Source organism: Triturus cristatus, chromosome 3_2, assembly GCF_964204655.1.
Source record: "Triturus cristatus chromosome 3_2, aTriCri1.1, whole genome shotgun sequence".
Taxonomy (NCBI): domain Eukaryota; kingdom Metazoa; phylum Chordata; class Amphibia; order Caudata; family Salamandridae; genus Triturus; species Triturus cristatus.
The window spans coordinates 655,339,877-655,355,861 of NC_140584.1; the positions used below are offsets into that span (position 1 = coordinate 655,339,877).

Below are 15,985 nucleotides of genomic sequence, written 5' to 3' on the forward strand. Positions count from 1 at the left end.
CATAAACACAAGAAATACTCAGCCACTGTGGTAAAAAAAACATCCTATATAAGAACCCCAAACAATGAAAATAAAACCCCTGTACCCACCAACACCATGGGAGATAACCCAAAATCCAGCCTCTATGCCAGTGACCAAAACATACAAAGTATTAAACAAAAACTACAGTGACACTCATGAATCAGAGGGAAGTGGAAGGTACAGCAATTAGACAACACTAGAATTACACGAGGACTGGTTTTTAAATTAGAGCAATGCCATAGGCTTGTGTCGAACCATAGCCCACAGAGGATGGGAAGGAGAACTAGATAACACCCAAACTAACACACGCTCAACCATTCCAGCTCCACAGTGGAAATAAATCCACACAATGAAATCAAATTACCACCTGCTCAGAACAGAAAAATGCATGCATTACCCACAACATTATCAGGGAACAGGAATGTCTAATTACATACTTTGTAGAAGCATGGCTCAGAGACAATTAATGTTTTAAGGCAGAGTCGCAATAATAGGATCACACACTAATACAGAAAACCAAAGCCAGGAGGAGGTGAGGTGACAATATTCACCATATGCAGTGCACCGATAGCAAGTAAACATCATACAAATTGTTCAAATGTGTAGTGTACGCAAACGCACCCTTTGTTGTGATTGTTGTCACAACAAGAGATGCTTACTACAAGTCTTTTAAGGACAGACACTCAAACTGACACTAGATTGACAAACACTTTCACAGAACCTTCTGGTGATTGTGGAATACAATCCATGGGTTAAAAAATCAGAAAATAAGCAATGGGGTGAGACTGTGGACAAGATGGAGGTCCTGAGCAATCCCCCATCTGATGAATGGCCCACCATACAGTTTGTGATACCCTTGACCTTATTTTTCAGATAAGATTAAAACAGCAAATTTTGCAATTATAAGAGCTATGGTCGGAGAACCCATTACATTCTGTCTCTTTAGTTTGTGATACGTCCACCAAAATTGAGCAGACTATTCAATATAGTAGATGAAACTCACTTCCTAATCATATGCAATGTTGTCCAAAGAAAACTACAACATAAAACGCATCTGAGGCTTGCCAGAAACTTGTTATTGAACAAAGTCTTGACATTAGGCAAAAATGTCCCAAGTAAAAAGAAAAGACCAACTGGGAGTCTCAAGGGGTTTAACAAATGACCCAAAGAGGAGCCTGCTTACATGAAGAAGAAAAGAAAAACGAAAGAAGTAAGACAATGTCAAATATAAAGCAGAGAATACAAAGGAGAAGGAGGACAAAAGTTGTGTTCTTTGTGGTATTAAAGAGCCAACACTTAATTGAATCCTTCATTTTGAATCTGAAATAACAACAACAATTTTTAATTAAAGAATAAAAGAAATAACCCTAATAAGTGCACAAGGACTCCAATGAATCCAACAACACTTTAATCTTTCTTCTGTGTCATCAAATAACTGGAATAGCAGAGGTAACCCAACCAAAAGATATTAACAAAACCTTTACTTACCAGTGGAAATCTCTGCTTCGTGGTTCTTTTAAATACTCAACACAACATTGCAATGCTTCGATAACTTTTGGGATAGTGCCCATTCACTAGAAGGACGCTTTAATCACCCAACTCCTAATTTATAATCGCACATCACAACAAAGTCCTCCTAAAGGAAGAAATGGGATGACTGCAACAACATGTATGACAATGCAAATTAGTCAACAATCATCAACAAGGATTCAGATCCATGAGAGGGATGGGAACCAAATGAGACAAGATAATGCACGACCATTTTAACGCCCCAGATGAGGATCATCATGCAGCACTAATCCTACTACTCCTATCAATGGGAAATGATACAGTGGCCCCTACACCGTCCTAAAATATCCAAAATAGAAGAGTGTGCTGTCCTCACAAAAAACAGTCTCAGACTGGCCTGGATCCAGTCATTACTCCACAGACAGAATCATAAAACGAGTAAGGATCCACTGAACCTACAACTCAGAAAGTTTAATTTGGTGTTGCCTACGAGTTCATCCTTTTCATCATTATTCATTGATATGTAAAAGTGCTCATTGGCTCAATTAATGAAAATCACCAACAAATCCATATGGCAGTGGATAAAATTAGATTCGCCTATGCCTGGAATATGAAAACAGAAGCCAAAACAGCCACAAGGAAAGCCTAAACCCCATCTTTCATCAAAGAGTAGTAAACTTTAAATACCTTTATGACATCAAAACTGACTTCTCCTTTTGGGTGGCAGACAGAGGGCCAATCCTAGAACCAAAGTTGTAAGTTTTAAGAGTAATAATAACCATGTGCTTTGCAAATGTTCTCACTCACTCAAGTGCTCCAGCACCCTCTTCCTTAGATGAAACGTGCAGTGATGGATTGCTTCGTAACCTCTTTTCATCTTAGAAAGAAGGATTGGAAGAGGGACATTTTGTTTTTGTGTGCAAGGTGCAAGGGGGATATAGCAAAGAAGTGGGTATTAAATTAGTTCTTGTTATGTTACCCACATTAAAACTCTATCAAACTGAAGAGGTATCAACATGTTAGTATGGGCTGAATAAGGTGGCAAATACTGTGACCACAGGTCTTAGTCCCATAAAGATATTCAGTAGCTGATTGTTCAGACTTGTTCTCATATTGAGTCACAACACCTTGTGCATATCACTATATCATTCTACCTTTTAAAGCACATACTGCATGTGCCTCCTCGTGAACTCTCTACTTCTCTCATTTTAACCATCTGAATATGTAATTGTGCCCTAAGGGGTGACCTTCGCTTTTCAGTTCAGACCCTGCATTTTTTAATTTCTTGCTGAATTTGCTTTGAAATTTACTAAGGGCCCTGTTGAATTTCGACGGACCTCATAAAATGTAGCCTTTTCACCTGTGATGAAGTGTACAGTATGTGTTTGTATATAGAGAAGTACAAGAAACACCTATGTTTTGCCTCCTGTTTCAATTAAAACCCACTGAAAAGAAATCCACCTTGCTGTATAATTGAATCTGATTTGCTAGTAAGGAAAAGTTAAAAGAATGAAGCATATTGTGCAAAGTATTTCAAAAGTAATGAACCAATCTCCTTAATATAATCAGAGAACATATAGGTTAAAGTTTGGGCATCTTCAAAGTTGATTTAATCAATGCTTTTTAAATTGTGTCTGATATGAGAAAACAATGTTTGGTGAAAAAAGCATATTTGCCCAGTTCAACACTTGTCTCTCCTTCAGTTGATCATTATCTAGCAGTTCAATAATTAACTTGATATGTTGCCACTGAACTGGCGGCTGCAAAGGGAAGAGACGTGTTTCTGTAGGCTCAACACGTGCAAAATTAGAAAAAAAGATGATAAGAGCAGATAATGGTCAAACCTGTGAATAATTAAAGTGAATCAAGTATTTCAACTTGACCGTTGCGCACTGTATCCTTTTGCTTTTGCTATAAGATTTTCCAATGAACAACTCACATTTCAACAAAAATCAACTCAAAATTGTTGACAAACATTCCTAAAGTAAGACTCTGTTCCACTCCAAACCTTGCGTGGTAGTCACTTCACTTGTATTCTATTTAATACAATATATGCTGAACACGAAATCTCTTTTGATCATTCTCTTAAGGCGAACAATACATAATGTCCATCAAATCTACTTCTTATTTTTGCAATTCTATTTAACTCGCCCAATGCATTTCGGGCCCTCTTGGCCCTTCTTCAGGGGATGGATATCTGCAAATTATACAAACAATACACTTTTAATCATCCGTTACAAATAATGCACAGGGAAAACATACAAGCATCTTAACGTAATCGATTTGATATTTAAAAAATGCGTCACTTTGTTTATATTAGCCTATACAATTATTATTGTAACCGTCTACTCAGTCTGCAAAAATTATGTGAGTAGGAGAAGAGCCAGTATACAGAAAATAGAAAAGAACCCAGAACGTGGACATTTTAAAAGAAAGATATTTGGCAAAGGGATACCCAGAATCTGTTTTGAATCAAGCAATTTGTAAGATGACAGCGACATCTCGTGATGTACTATTAGAAATTCAACCAAAAAAAACACTCAATAGGCAAGTGTTTGTTTCAACATTTTCTATGAGTTCTGGTCAATTTAAAAGAATTATCAACAGACGATGGGAGATAATCGAACATGAGAGTGATTTCAAAGATCTATTCATGAACAAACCTATCTTTGCTTACAGAAGATCCATGAACATGAAGCAACTACTCAAATTTCAGCCAACATCACCTGAAGAAGAATTCAAAGGAATGCGGAGATGTCAGAATTGTGTACATTGTAATAATGTGATCAGTGGAAACATCATACAACATCCTCACACTGGGGAAATCATTAAAGTTAGGCACAATTCAGACTGTAATTCAACCAATGTGATTTATGGCATTAAATGTCCGTGTGGATCATTGTATATAGGTGAAACAGAAAGGAAAATCAAAACAAGAATATCAGAACATAAAAGTACTATTCGCAACAAAAATATTAAAAGCAGTTTATCAGCCCATTGGATTAAATTTCGCCATAATATTTCCCAATTGAAATTTTTGGTAATTGAAAAGGTCGAACACACACCAGGTAAAAATTTAACGAAAACCTTACTTCAAAGAGAAATGTTTTGGATAAGGAAACTGGAAACCCAGGATCCCAAAGGGATTAACGACAAAGTGGAGTTAGGGTGCTTTTTGTAATGCACCTGTTGTCTAAGCCAAGAGGCATATATTCCAAGAACTGATTGAAGTCGAATAACATAGATGGTCACTTGTTTTATATTGTAACATGGTATTAAGTGTAATCAGCATGAATATAGATGTTCTTATCTTGCAGCTCATTTATCAATGCAATACCATGTTTTTTCTTTTCTTCATCTTTTTTATTCCACCTGCACTATTATTTTCTCTCATTACCACTTTTTAAGCACATTTTTGATCGGTTCTGTGGGTGTCTAACACCGAGGGGTTCGTTTTCATATTATCACAAAATGGAGGCAAAGTAATAGGTTTAGATTACCTAGAGAAATATCTTCAGCGTTTATATATCTGTATGGGGTTTATACATAGTCATTTAGACCTTCACGTAAGGAGGCACGCAGTGAAGTTTTTTGGTATAAGCTCCATGTTTGTATGGGATAGATCACCTATTCAAGATGGTGCATTTTCGAAAACACATCACGCTCTGAGGAGTCCGTTTTGGCTTTCATGCACGCGAAGAAATCGACGTGCAAGAGATAGAAATAGCCAGAACGTAAGGTTTTCCTGGCGCGTCTTCAACAGATAACATTTTTGTATCGAGTCGGGTGAAAGCGGAAAAAGAGTTTAAGTTGGAGCGGACACACACCAAGGTAAGTTATAGACACGCTGCCGTGATTAATTTTTACCATATAGGGTTTATGAAGAGATGGTTGAGACGTATCTATATATATTTTTTTAGGAGGTTAAACCGAAGCAACAAGGCGAGGCTTTATTAGTCTATCGGAGGTCAACAAGAGGCTTGGTGAGAAAGGTTTTGTTGTTCATGGATGGTCTCTCTTCTTTATTATTACTTTGGGTGTCATATGGGCACTTTTGAAGTGCTACGGGTTAGCGTGGTTTTTAGCTTGAATATTTTGAATTTACTGTTTCAAAGCACAACAGTGGTGTTCTGTGTTCTTTTCTATTTTCTGTATACTGGCTCTTCTCCTACTCACATCATTTTTGCAGACTGAGTAGACGGTTACAATAATAATTGTATAGGCTAATATAAACAAAGTGACGCATTTTTTAAAATATAAAATCGATTACGTTAAGATGATTGTATGTTTGTAACGGATGATTAAAAGTGTATTGTTTGTATAATTTGCAGATATCCAGCCCCTGAAGAAGGGCCAAGAGTGCCCGAAATGCATTGGGCGAGTTAAATAGAATTGCAAAAATAAGAAGTGGATTTGATGGACATTATGTATTGTTCGCCTTAAGAGAATGATCAAAAGAGATTTCGTGTTCAGCATATATTGTATTAAAAAGAATACAAGTGAAGTGACTACCACGCAAGGTTTGGAGTGGAACAGAGTCTTACTCTAGGAATGTTTGTCAACAATTTTGAGTTGATTTTTGTTGAAATGTGAGTTGTTCATTGGAAAATCTTATAGCAAAAGCAAAAGGATACAGTGCGCAACGGTCAAGTTGAAATACTTGATTCACTTTAATTTGATTCATAACCTGTGTAGACAGCAGGCTAACCATTGCAGCACGCCGTGTTTTAAGCAAATCTAAGAGTTCATCGAAATTAGAGAACCAAAGGAGTGCTCCTCTTCATCAAACTATTTCACAAACCTGAGAATAGCCTTTGTGTAAGCCAATGATTTCTTTTGGTGTCCTGAGACAGGTTAAGCTGTGAAGGCAAGAGCAGTTTCTAGAAAATATGATGCCATAGAGAATGGTTTGATTGTACACCCCCCCCCCCCCAGCTTCATGTACAATTACCTCACCCACCTCTCCATCATAAAACTCCATCAATCTGAGTTTCCTTTTCTTGGAGGACAATGCTCTTTCCCTTGCTGGAAAAAGGGGAAAATCATGTTCTGTTTCTGCAATATTTTTAGGTAGCTTCCAGTAATTTAGAGATTATTTAATACAATTACCAGAGTATAGGGAAGGAAGTTACTCTTCTTGCCTTGTTTTATTCCTCTTTTGACTGTGGGAATTGATAGGTTTAAGTGTATCCCTGAAATGATAAAAACCATCCAAACTAGTATTGAAAGGTGTCTGGACCTATCCATAGCACCCTCAACACTGGTCCACTCATTTACTGATCTCTTGATGCACATAAAGGTGGCCTTTACCCGTAAAAGTAATAAAAAGAGTCCTACCAAAAAGGGATGGTTCAACTCCACCTGTAGCAAAGCCAAGATAGCCCTTACCATTGCTCTTAAAACTCGGCCACGTGATCAAACCCAGATCGTCCTACTGCGTACCCAGTTTAAATTTGCTAGAAGAAAAAGGGAGAGATCATTAAGGGAGGAAATCTGGGAAAGGCTCGCTCAAACCACTATGGCAGGAGATAGCAGACTGTTTTGGGGCATAACGAACTCACTGTACTCTATGACCCATAGGGACCCTTCGTTGGATACAAATGTTGGTGAGGAGGAGTGGATAGAACACTTTGATAACATCTTTCTCGCCTGCTGAGCCCCCTGCCCGTTCCCCATCTGTCCCTCTGAACAATAGAAAGGTATTCTTGTCATTCTCACTCACTGAGGTTAGGAGGGCCCTATCGTCATGCAGTACAGGAAGTGCTCCAGGTCCAGACGAGGTCCCAATAGACCTCTTCCAGGACAACTACGACCTTTGGATTCCTTTACTGACCAATGTTTTTAACAACATAGCAATAGTAGCCCCCCCTTCATGGAAGACAAGTATAATAGTTCCTATCTATAAACAAGCATTGGCATAGCCAATATGTCTTGCCTTTGGACCTTATAAGTGTTTAGCCATGCAACAGTTGCATAACTAAATACTTATAAGGTCCCAAAAGCCAGACCTATTGGCTATGCCAAGCGGCCGTGCGGCCGCGAATTTGATCTCGATCGGGATCAAACATCAAAGCGGCTGTGCGGCCGCGAAAGTGAAAGTAACCGCGAAACTCATGGGTCATCTGCTTTTAGCCAGGCTAGAAATTGGGCAGATGCTAAGAATATATTAATGCAAGCCCAGTATGGATTTCAATAGGGTAGGGGAACTGTAGATCAGTGCCTCAATCTCTCATTGATCATTGACAAATATACAAGGGTGGGAAGATCTATCTTGCCTTTATGGATCTTTCAGCAGCATTTGACTGCGTTTCCCACCCAAAGCTCTGGTATATTATGGAAGAGATGGGGATCGAACCTCCAATAATTGACTCTATCCAGCAACTGTACTCAAAGGCATCAGCATCGGTTAGATATGGAAAAAACTGAGAATGTTCCCGCCCTTTTAAGATCTTAAGGGGGGCAAGACAGGGCTGTGTACTCGCGCCGTTCTTATTTTTCATCTATATGAATGGGTGTAATCCCTCATCTCCCCGTGTCTCTCCAGCTCCCAATTTTGGCATATGCAGACGACGCAGTTCTTATCGCCAGAACAGGGATAGGGCCACCTATGCCGCCTTCATGGACTCTCTTGACATGAAGGTTAACCAGTCAAAATCTTTTGTAATTATTGCCGGGGGAGGGGGTACTCGAGGAAAACTATCACACCTCCACACAGAATCAAGGAAAATCGAGGCAGCGGAGCCCTTTCCCTATCTTGGTGTACTCTTCGACAAGAATGAAATGTGGTCTAGATTAATTGATGCAAGGACCATGGGAATGGAAAGGAGTTTGGGAGCATTAAAAGCATTTACCTCCAGGATGGGCATGAAAACTTTGGCCACTGTTAAGCAGATTTATCAAGCTAAACCGAAATCTGCGGCCACATATGAAGCGGGTGTGTGGGGTTTGGCACATCAGTGAACAACTCCAAATCATTGAAGGTAAGTTTTTTAAATCCTTGGTCTCCCTTCCCCAATCAACATCTAATTTTATACTCCATACTGAGCTGAGCTGAGCCTACCCCACATTACGGATTCAATTAGACTGGCTCCTTTGCGCCTGTGGTTCTCAATTTGGCGAAGGAAAACTCTCCCTTTAACCCAGAGTATAATAAAGGATTGCCTGAGCCTTGACAATTATAAGAGAATCAGATGGATTAATTATGTTGAGCGAGAATTGACGGAGTTGGGGATAAAATTATTGTTTACAGTCCCGATGTCTTGCAGGACAATCCCCAGGCAAAAAAGTCTGGTCGACACTTTTATGCTGAAAGCCCAGTATACTCGTAGGGAGGATAACCACAGGAAGCAGTCTATTTTGGTTTACCAACCACATTTACCTATTTTGGAAAGTGGATTCCCCTACTTAGAGGAGGTTACAATACCGCATCACAAATTTATATTACTCCGATTTCGGTTAAATCTGATCCCACTAATGTTGGGGTTTCCATCGAAAACGTATAACCATTCAGACCTGATTAATTGCCCTTGTGACAAGTCCCCTTCCCAAACAGATCTCCATATACTGTTCTTTTGTGGTCACTATTGTAAAGAAAGGAAAAAGTATATTGTACGAATTCTAAAGAGCCATAACTTTGTCCAATGCAGGGTTGCACTATTCTTTTTTAAATCATTACCAGAACATCGAGTGTGCTTCTCCCTAGCCTCATTTCTACCTTGTAGAAAAAGACGGAAGATCTTGGGAATATAAAACTTTTCAGGAAAATTCAGTTAACTATATTTACTCTGCATTTTAACTTATATTTGACATGGCAGCTTTTAGCACTTATAAACTGTAATGTTGTAAGAATTTGAAACTCTTTTTTTTATAAGAATCCAGGTGAAATGGTCACCATATTTATTTATGAGAATTGCTTTTTCTTCTTTTAAATGTATTGCTGTTCCTGTACTTTTATGATCGTACTTAAGAATGATCGAATAAAGGTGAAATTGAAATTGAGATTGACTGTGGGAGTCAAAATCCTCTCCGAGCTGACATTTGTTTTCCACTTCCTCTTCTCTACTGTTACTCTGTGCCTGTTCTCTCTTTAGTCAAGGTATAGGCACTTCTCAAACTACTCTCAACCCCATCCCACCTACCAACAAATTTTTTCTTATTCTGATGCCGTGCTGTCTGTCCCACTTCTTTTACAGAGATATGCTTACCACATTCTCTTTTTGTAACATTTTGTGTCCTGTTCCCTATAAGGACTGATGCATTCAATTCTACTTTATTGACACTATGCTCTTTGCCAATTTGCTGGTGATAAGATAATTGTGTCTGTATCCCACTCTTCCTCACCTCTGCTTGCAAATCTAAGATGTGCTTTTTTGCCACTTCCAATTACTTATTCCAATCGTATCCTGTGCTTTCCTCAACACTCTTTCCAATTCAAAGGTAAGGAAACTCTTCAACTGTTGAGAATGAGTATTATTTATGTGGATTTCAAATTGCAAAACAGAAAAACATATTATTCACACTAATTGTCCTTTTATGCAACAGGCATATAGGTGTGCTCTCATAAATGAACCAAAGATTATTAGACAATATACATAAATGAAGAGGTTAAATGTGAAGCAAAATTACATTGCCACTGTGGTCATGACTAACTTAAAAGTAGTGAAACATTACCAGTAAAGTTTGGCAGAACAATACCTAATTTCATTTTGTTAAAAATAGCATTACAAATTTGAAAAGCATGTGACACATTTATAGAATCCTGACTGTACATTTGAAAATTGTATCAGATATTATTGTCATTAGATAATGTCATTAGATGATTAAAAACTCTGGGTTAATACAAAATATTTTATCATGCAATACAGCATTATTAAAAATGCCATGTGTGAGATCCTGCAATTGACACACTCAAAATGCTTTCACAAATTGGTAATCCACCCATCTTATAGTTTGCAGAAAAATGCTGATCCTTGCCATCAATATTAGCTTGCAGATAAAATTGTATCTTCCCAGGTAGAACTACAGAACAACATGCAACATCCTCTTAATTACATAGCAATCACTGTAACTGTTTTCAAAACCTTTTTGCCTAATCAAGTGATTCAAAAGAGAATGAGATTTCATAGTAAGTTCCCTTGTTTCTGTGGATGCTATCTGGAAAATACTTTTTCAACAGCCTATTAAAATTAAAACCTTCCATCATATCTGAGGACAACTCCAAACACATGATACACTTCTTTATCCCAGAGAAGGCTTCCTACAAGGCATACCAATAACATATTATGTATGCACATGTCCAAAATTGCAGTCGAGCCAAGCCAGGATCCTAACAATTCCCTTCATTAAGCCACCATTCGCTTACTACAGTCTCCTCCTGAGTACGGAAGCCCACAGTTTTGATTTTCTTGAGACTGATTCTCTGCAGCATATTCAGATCATTTCATTTATTGTCTTGGGAGACCTACAGGAGGAAATTCATGACAAGATCATCAGCATGCCTGATTAAACAAATTGGGGGTCCACTGATCATTGGGGGAAAAGATCTTACATTGGCCAAGGAAGAGGGAAGATCTGAAGTATGCAACCAATGTAAAAGGAGAGCAACACACCCTTGTTTCGGGCCATTTAGGACCTTAATCATTTTAGTGATTCCATTGTTTGAACTGATGACAACCCTGAGTCACTTATCAGAATCAAAGCACTTATAATGTGCAGCAAGCCAATTGGAATTCCCAAGGTACTCAGTTTTGATCATAACATAGATTGATCCAATCAAATGCTTTGAAGAAGTTGATGAAAGTTGTACATGCTGTCGGTCTTATCATAATTACGTATTTACCCAAAACAGCAGGGCATTATCTGTGATAAAATATTGTTGCCTGATATCACTATTCTGGAGAGGAATCAAAGCAGTTGTTCTACCAAATTCTTAATTAGATTTTTTGCAAAAGGTTTGGTAGATGCATTTAAAAGAGCAATGGGTAGATAATTCAGTGTTTCTAGACTACAGCCTTTTATAGTAGATCAGTTCAGTTCAAATCTACATTTATCTAGACAATATGGTCTAATAAACTACATAATAAATATTTAAAAAATGAACCTGATAAAAAATGTATAGAAAACGTTTTAAGAGCAGTTCAAAAATGTGCTAGACCAATTGTAACATGTGAAAAGTTTATATTATCAAAAAGATTAATTGCTGTGTGCAGTGTTAAATTTGTTATCACAAAAAAGCAATGCATCCCAGATGAAAATGTAATACTTCTGTTATTAAGGTAAGATCAGATAGGAGATAAGTATAAGGAAACATATTTTACTTTTCTAACAATGCTAATCTTGAGGCAACTGATGTTTCACCCTGCTCAATATTTTTTTTTAATGGGAATCCCTAAGGCTGATCTATTCAGAGTAGCTTTAGACTGAAATGGTTCCCATTAATCTATTTTACCAAATAAAATATGTTGCTCTCTTTGGGCCTGATTCACAAAGGTAAACTTAGGCCAAAAGTCTAAGTTTAGATCTGAAATCTAATTTTAGACCTTAAGTGTAACTTTACTACTACTAAAGTTAGACTTTTGGCCTAAGTTTAGAACAAAAGTCTAACTTGGACCAAAAGCTTAACTTTACTACTATTAAAGTTAGATCTTTGTCCAAAGTTTAGACCAAAGGTTTAACGTTAGTAGTAGTAATGGTAGACTTTTGGTCTAAGTTTAGACCAAAAGTTTAACGTTAGTAGTAGTAAAGTTAGACTTCTGGTCTAAACTTAGACAAAAAGTCTAACTTTACTAGTAGTAAAGTTAGACTTTAGTCTAAACTTAGACTTCAGGTCTAAACTTAGAATTTTGGTCTAAGTTTACCTTTGTGAATAAGGCCCTATGATTCTACATCTTACTAATTATATTTTTTACCAAATACCTTTTTCTTGATAGAAACGCCTTCTAGTATATACATGACATTTGTTTTGTATATTCACTAGTCATCAAAAAAACAATGTCAGTATACACACACCTATCATTTCAGATGAAGAAATACGTTTTAAATCACATCTTACTGCCTGAATCGTGTCTTAAGGCAAATGTATGATCTTTTCAAACTATGACTTTCTAGGGACTCACAAACCACTCTAGGTTCAGATCCGACCACTGCTAATGAAAAAATCCCTCAGTGGTTGAATTCCACACTTAATCAGGTCACACCAATTAAAAATCACACCAGGAGAGCAAAAGATAAATGTGCCCCTTGGTATTCCCCTAATTTTAGGAAATTAAACCAAAATGTTAAAAAGCAGAAAGATTCTGGAGGAGAGATTATGGGGAGACAAGTAAACAGATATATCAAAACACTATTAGGGAATATCATATGGACATTTTTTAAAGCTTTTTAAAGCACAAGCAGCCTTTTTCGAGCAAAAAATTAATAATGCTGCTAACTTCCCTGGGAAATGTTTTGCATAGTGAAATCCCTTTAGAGCCTGTTTCCACTGGTCCCCCACCAGATCCAGCTATATTCTGATGCAATGATATTGCAAGATTCTTTCAGAACAAAATAAATACAGGCTATTTATTGTACTTTTCCACAGTCCATAGAAACCGGTTCTGTCCATCAGAAGGAAAATGTGGGCCCATGCTGAAGGATTTTACTCTTCTGATGTTAAAAGGTTTTATATATATTTCTAGTAAATCTGGCTGACCTAAAGATGCAGCCCCCCGTGCTTATTAGCCATGCAGTTGACCAGATTTCTCCATGCCTCCTTGAAATGGAAAATCTTTCTCTAACCTCAGGCTTAGTCCCGGCAACTTGGAAATAGGCTATGGTAGAGCCTTATTAAAAATTGAGCTAGGACATTATTGTCCTATTTCCCTGCTTCCTGTGATGAGTAAAATCATAGAGAAACTTGTAAATTCAGGCAATCCTGATACCATGAAATTATGCAGCCCACAAAGGCTGGATTTAGTCCCTACCATGGCACAGCGACTGCCCTTTTGACAGTTGCTGGTAGTAGAAGAAGCCAAAAGGTTGCCAGAGTGGGGTGGGTCAGCGGTTGTTATCCTCCTTAATCTTAGCTCTGCATTTGATACAGTAAATCATGATATTCTTTTAGAAAGATTGCAGAGCATAAGAATCTCAGGCATAGCTCTCTCCTGGTTTGAGTCTACAGATAGGTCTTTCAAGGTTTTTGATGGAGTATATACATCAGACACCCTCCGCCTAAACTGTTTGGGTACCCCATGGCTCTTCTTTAACCCTCACCCTTTTTAACATACACCTGAGGCCATTGGTAGATATAGTCTTGCAGTCTGGGATGTCTACTGTTTCCTATGCAGATGATACGCAATTAGTCTTCTCCCACATTCCCACCCAAAACTTCCTCTCTTCTCCGCTAGGTCCCTGCCTTGAGAAAGTTGCTAGCTGGATGATTAGTTCTTGCCTCAAGCTAAATGGAGACAAAATGGAGATAATGATTCTCGGTAATATCATCAATGCCCCCTTAAGTTTGGGGTGTCCAAACTGTATGGGCCTACCTCCCACCACAAAAACAGCCATAAAGAGTTTAGGAATGTGGCTAGACAATTCCCTTAAACTGGACACCAAGCATCAAAGTTAGCAGCCATTTGCTATGGTATGCTTAGGATATTAAGAAAGATCATCCCCCTCCTTCCCTTCACCTCAAAGAGATTGGCTGTCCAGGCTCTGATTCACTCACGCCTGGATTATGGTAACTCTCTTTATCCTGGAAGAGCCAAAGGCTACATACAATAAGCAAGTTGCAGGTGGTACAGAATTCGGCTGCCTGGATTTTGTGCAAAATTCCAAAACATCAGTCCGCCCGACCTACCTTGAGCACCCTTCATTGGCTCCCGGTGGCCAAGAGAATCAAATGTAATTCACACTGCAGCATTCATAGGGCACACCACAGCAAAGGGCCTTTGGTCACCCATCCCTTAGTACTACCCTACCTCCCCGGCAGAATTCTGTGCTCTTCCAATGCATATTTGGTCACAGTGTCTTTAATTCGAAGGGCAAAATATGGAGGCTTTTAATGCCAGTAAACTCTGGAACAGCCTTCCCAACTCATTGCGAACAGAATGTAAGGAACTCCCCATTCGTAAATCATTAAAGGCCTGGTTTCTCCAGAACAGCTCACTCTGTATCTGTCCTGTGCCGCACTATCAGCAACTGGATGTCTCTGGTGACTGTGGTTCAAAACACAATATTTCTGATCCATAAAAAGCCAATGGTGATATCTTATCTTTATAGACAGTTGCAGCAGAGTAAAACAAAATCCAACGTATTCGAGGTTAAATTTAACTAACACGACCGATGTTTACATGGTTCTGACACTGAAAGAATCAAAATGTACTTTCCACTTTAAAACCCTTGTAAATAACAACTCTAAATTCTTATATGGATTCACTTCAATTTTTTTGTCACTAGGTGCCATATAATGTATTTTATTTTTTTAAATGAAGACCAATATTTTTGGTTAATTGTCATCTATAGTAAAAACAAAATCACTTTACAGTAGGTATGAAGGACGTAATTTTTCCTTTACAGTGCCAGTGCATTATAATTTAATAATATCAGGCCATCCACGTACAATAAGAATGGGATGAGCACTCCCTTCATCGATGACATGACTTTGAACTCTCCTATCCAGACCACGATGTTTAAATGCCTCTATCCAGCCCACAAACTGATGAGCTGTGCCCTTGCTATGCGGGTAAACAAAATTGGGATATTTTCTTCGCTTCCTGCAGACTCTTATGTATACGATCAGCAACCCTACTTAGTCTTTGATGGTCTAATTTGCTAGACATATCTTCATGCTTGGTCAGGAAGACCCTGCTAAAACATTCATTTGGGGTCAAAAAGTCGAGTGTCATGTGTTAACCACTTATTCATTAATGAAAGAACGTATTTTAACCTAAACCTTGATTTAATTGAATTTGTTGTTTCTCCATATCTACGTTTTTTCCTGTTGGTTGCGACAAGTTTGTGTTATACACTGTTAGACCTGACAGCCTTAGGATGGTCTTTCCCCCAAACGTTTTGCCTGCATACCTCCAATTTTGCTGAGTTCTTTTTCTTGGCCTTAGGACTCTGAGTACTTTACCACTGCCAATTAGTGCTAAAGTGCATGTGCTTCTCCCCTACAACATGGTTTGATCCACTTAACAAAAAATTGCTTATTTAATTTACCTGTAAGTCCCTAGTAGAGTGCACTCCATGCACTCAGGGCCTGTAAATTAAATGCTACTAGTCGGCAAGCAGCACTGATTGTGCCACCCACACAAGTAGAACCTTAAACATGTCTCAGGCCTGCCACTGCAGAGCCTGTGTGTGCAGTTTACACTTCCATGTAGACCTTGCATTTAAAACCCATTGCCAAGCCTTAAACTCCTCCTTTATTAAATATAAGTAACCCCTAAAGTATGCTCTTGGTAGCCCGTAGGCC

At 38.3% G+C, this 15,985-nt stretch overlaps 1 protein-coding gene across 1 annotated transcript in view; it reads right to left on the reverse strand.

Moving 5' to 3' along the window:
• Positions 1-15,985, reverse strand: part of UNC80 (unc-80 subunit of NALCN channel complex) — a 3,271,126-nt gene that overhangs the window by 3,137,961 nt on the left and 117,180 nt on the right. The window lies entirely within an intron of this gene.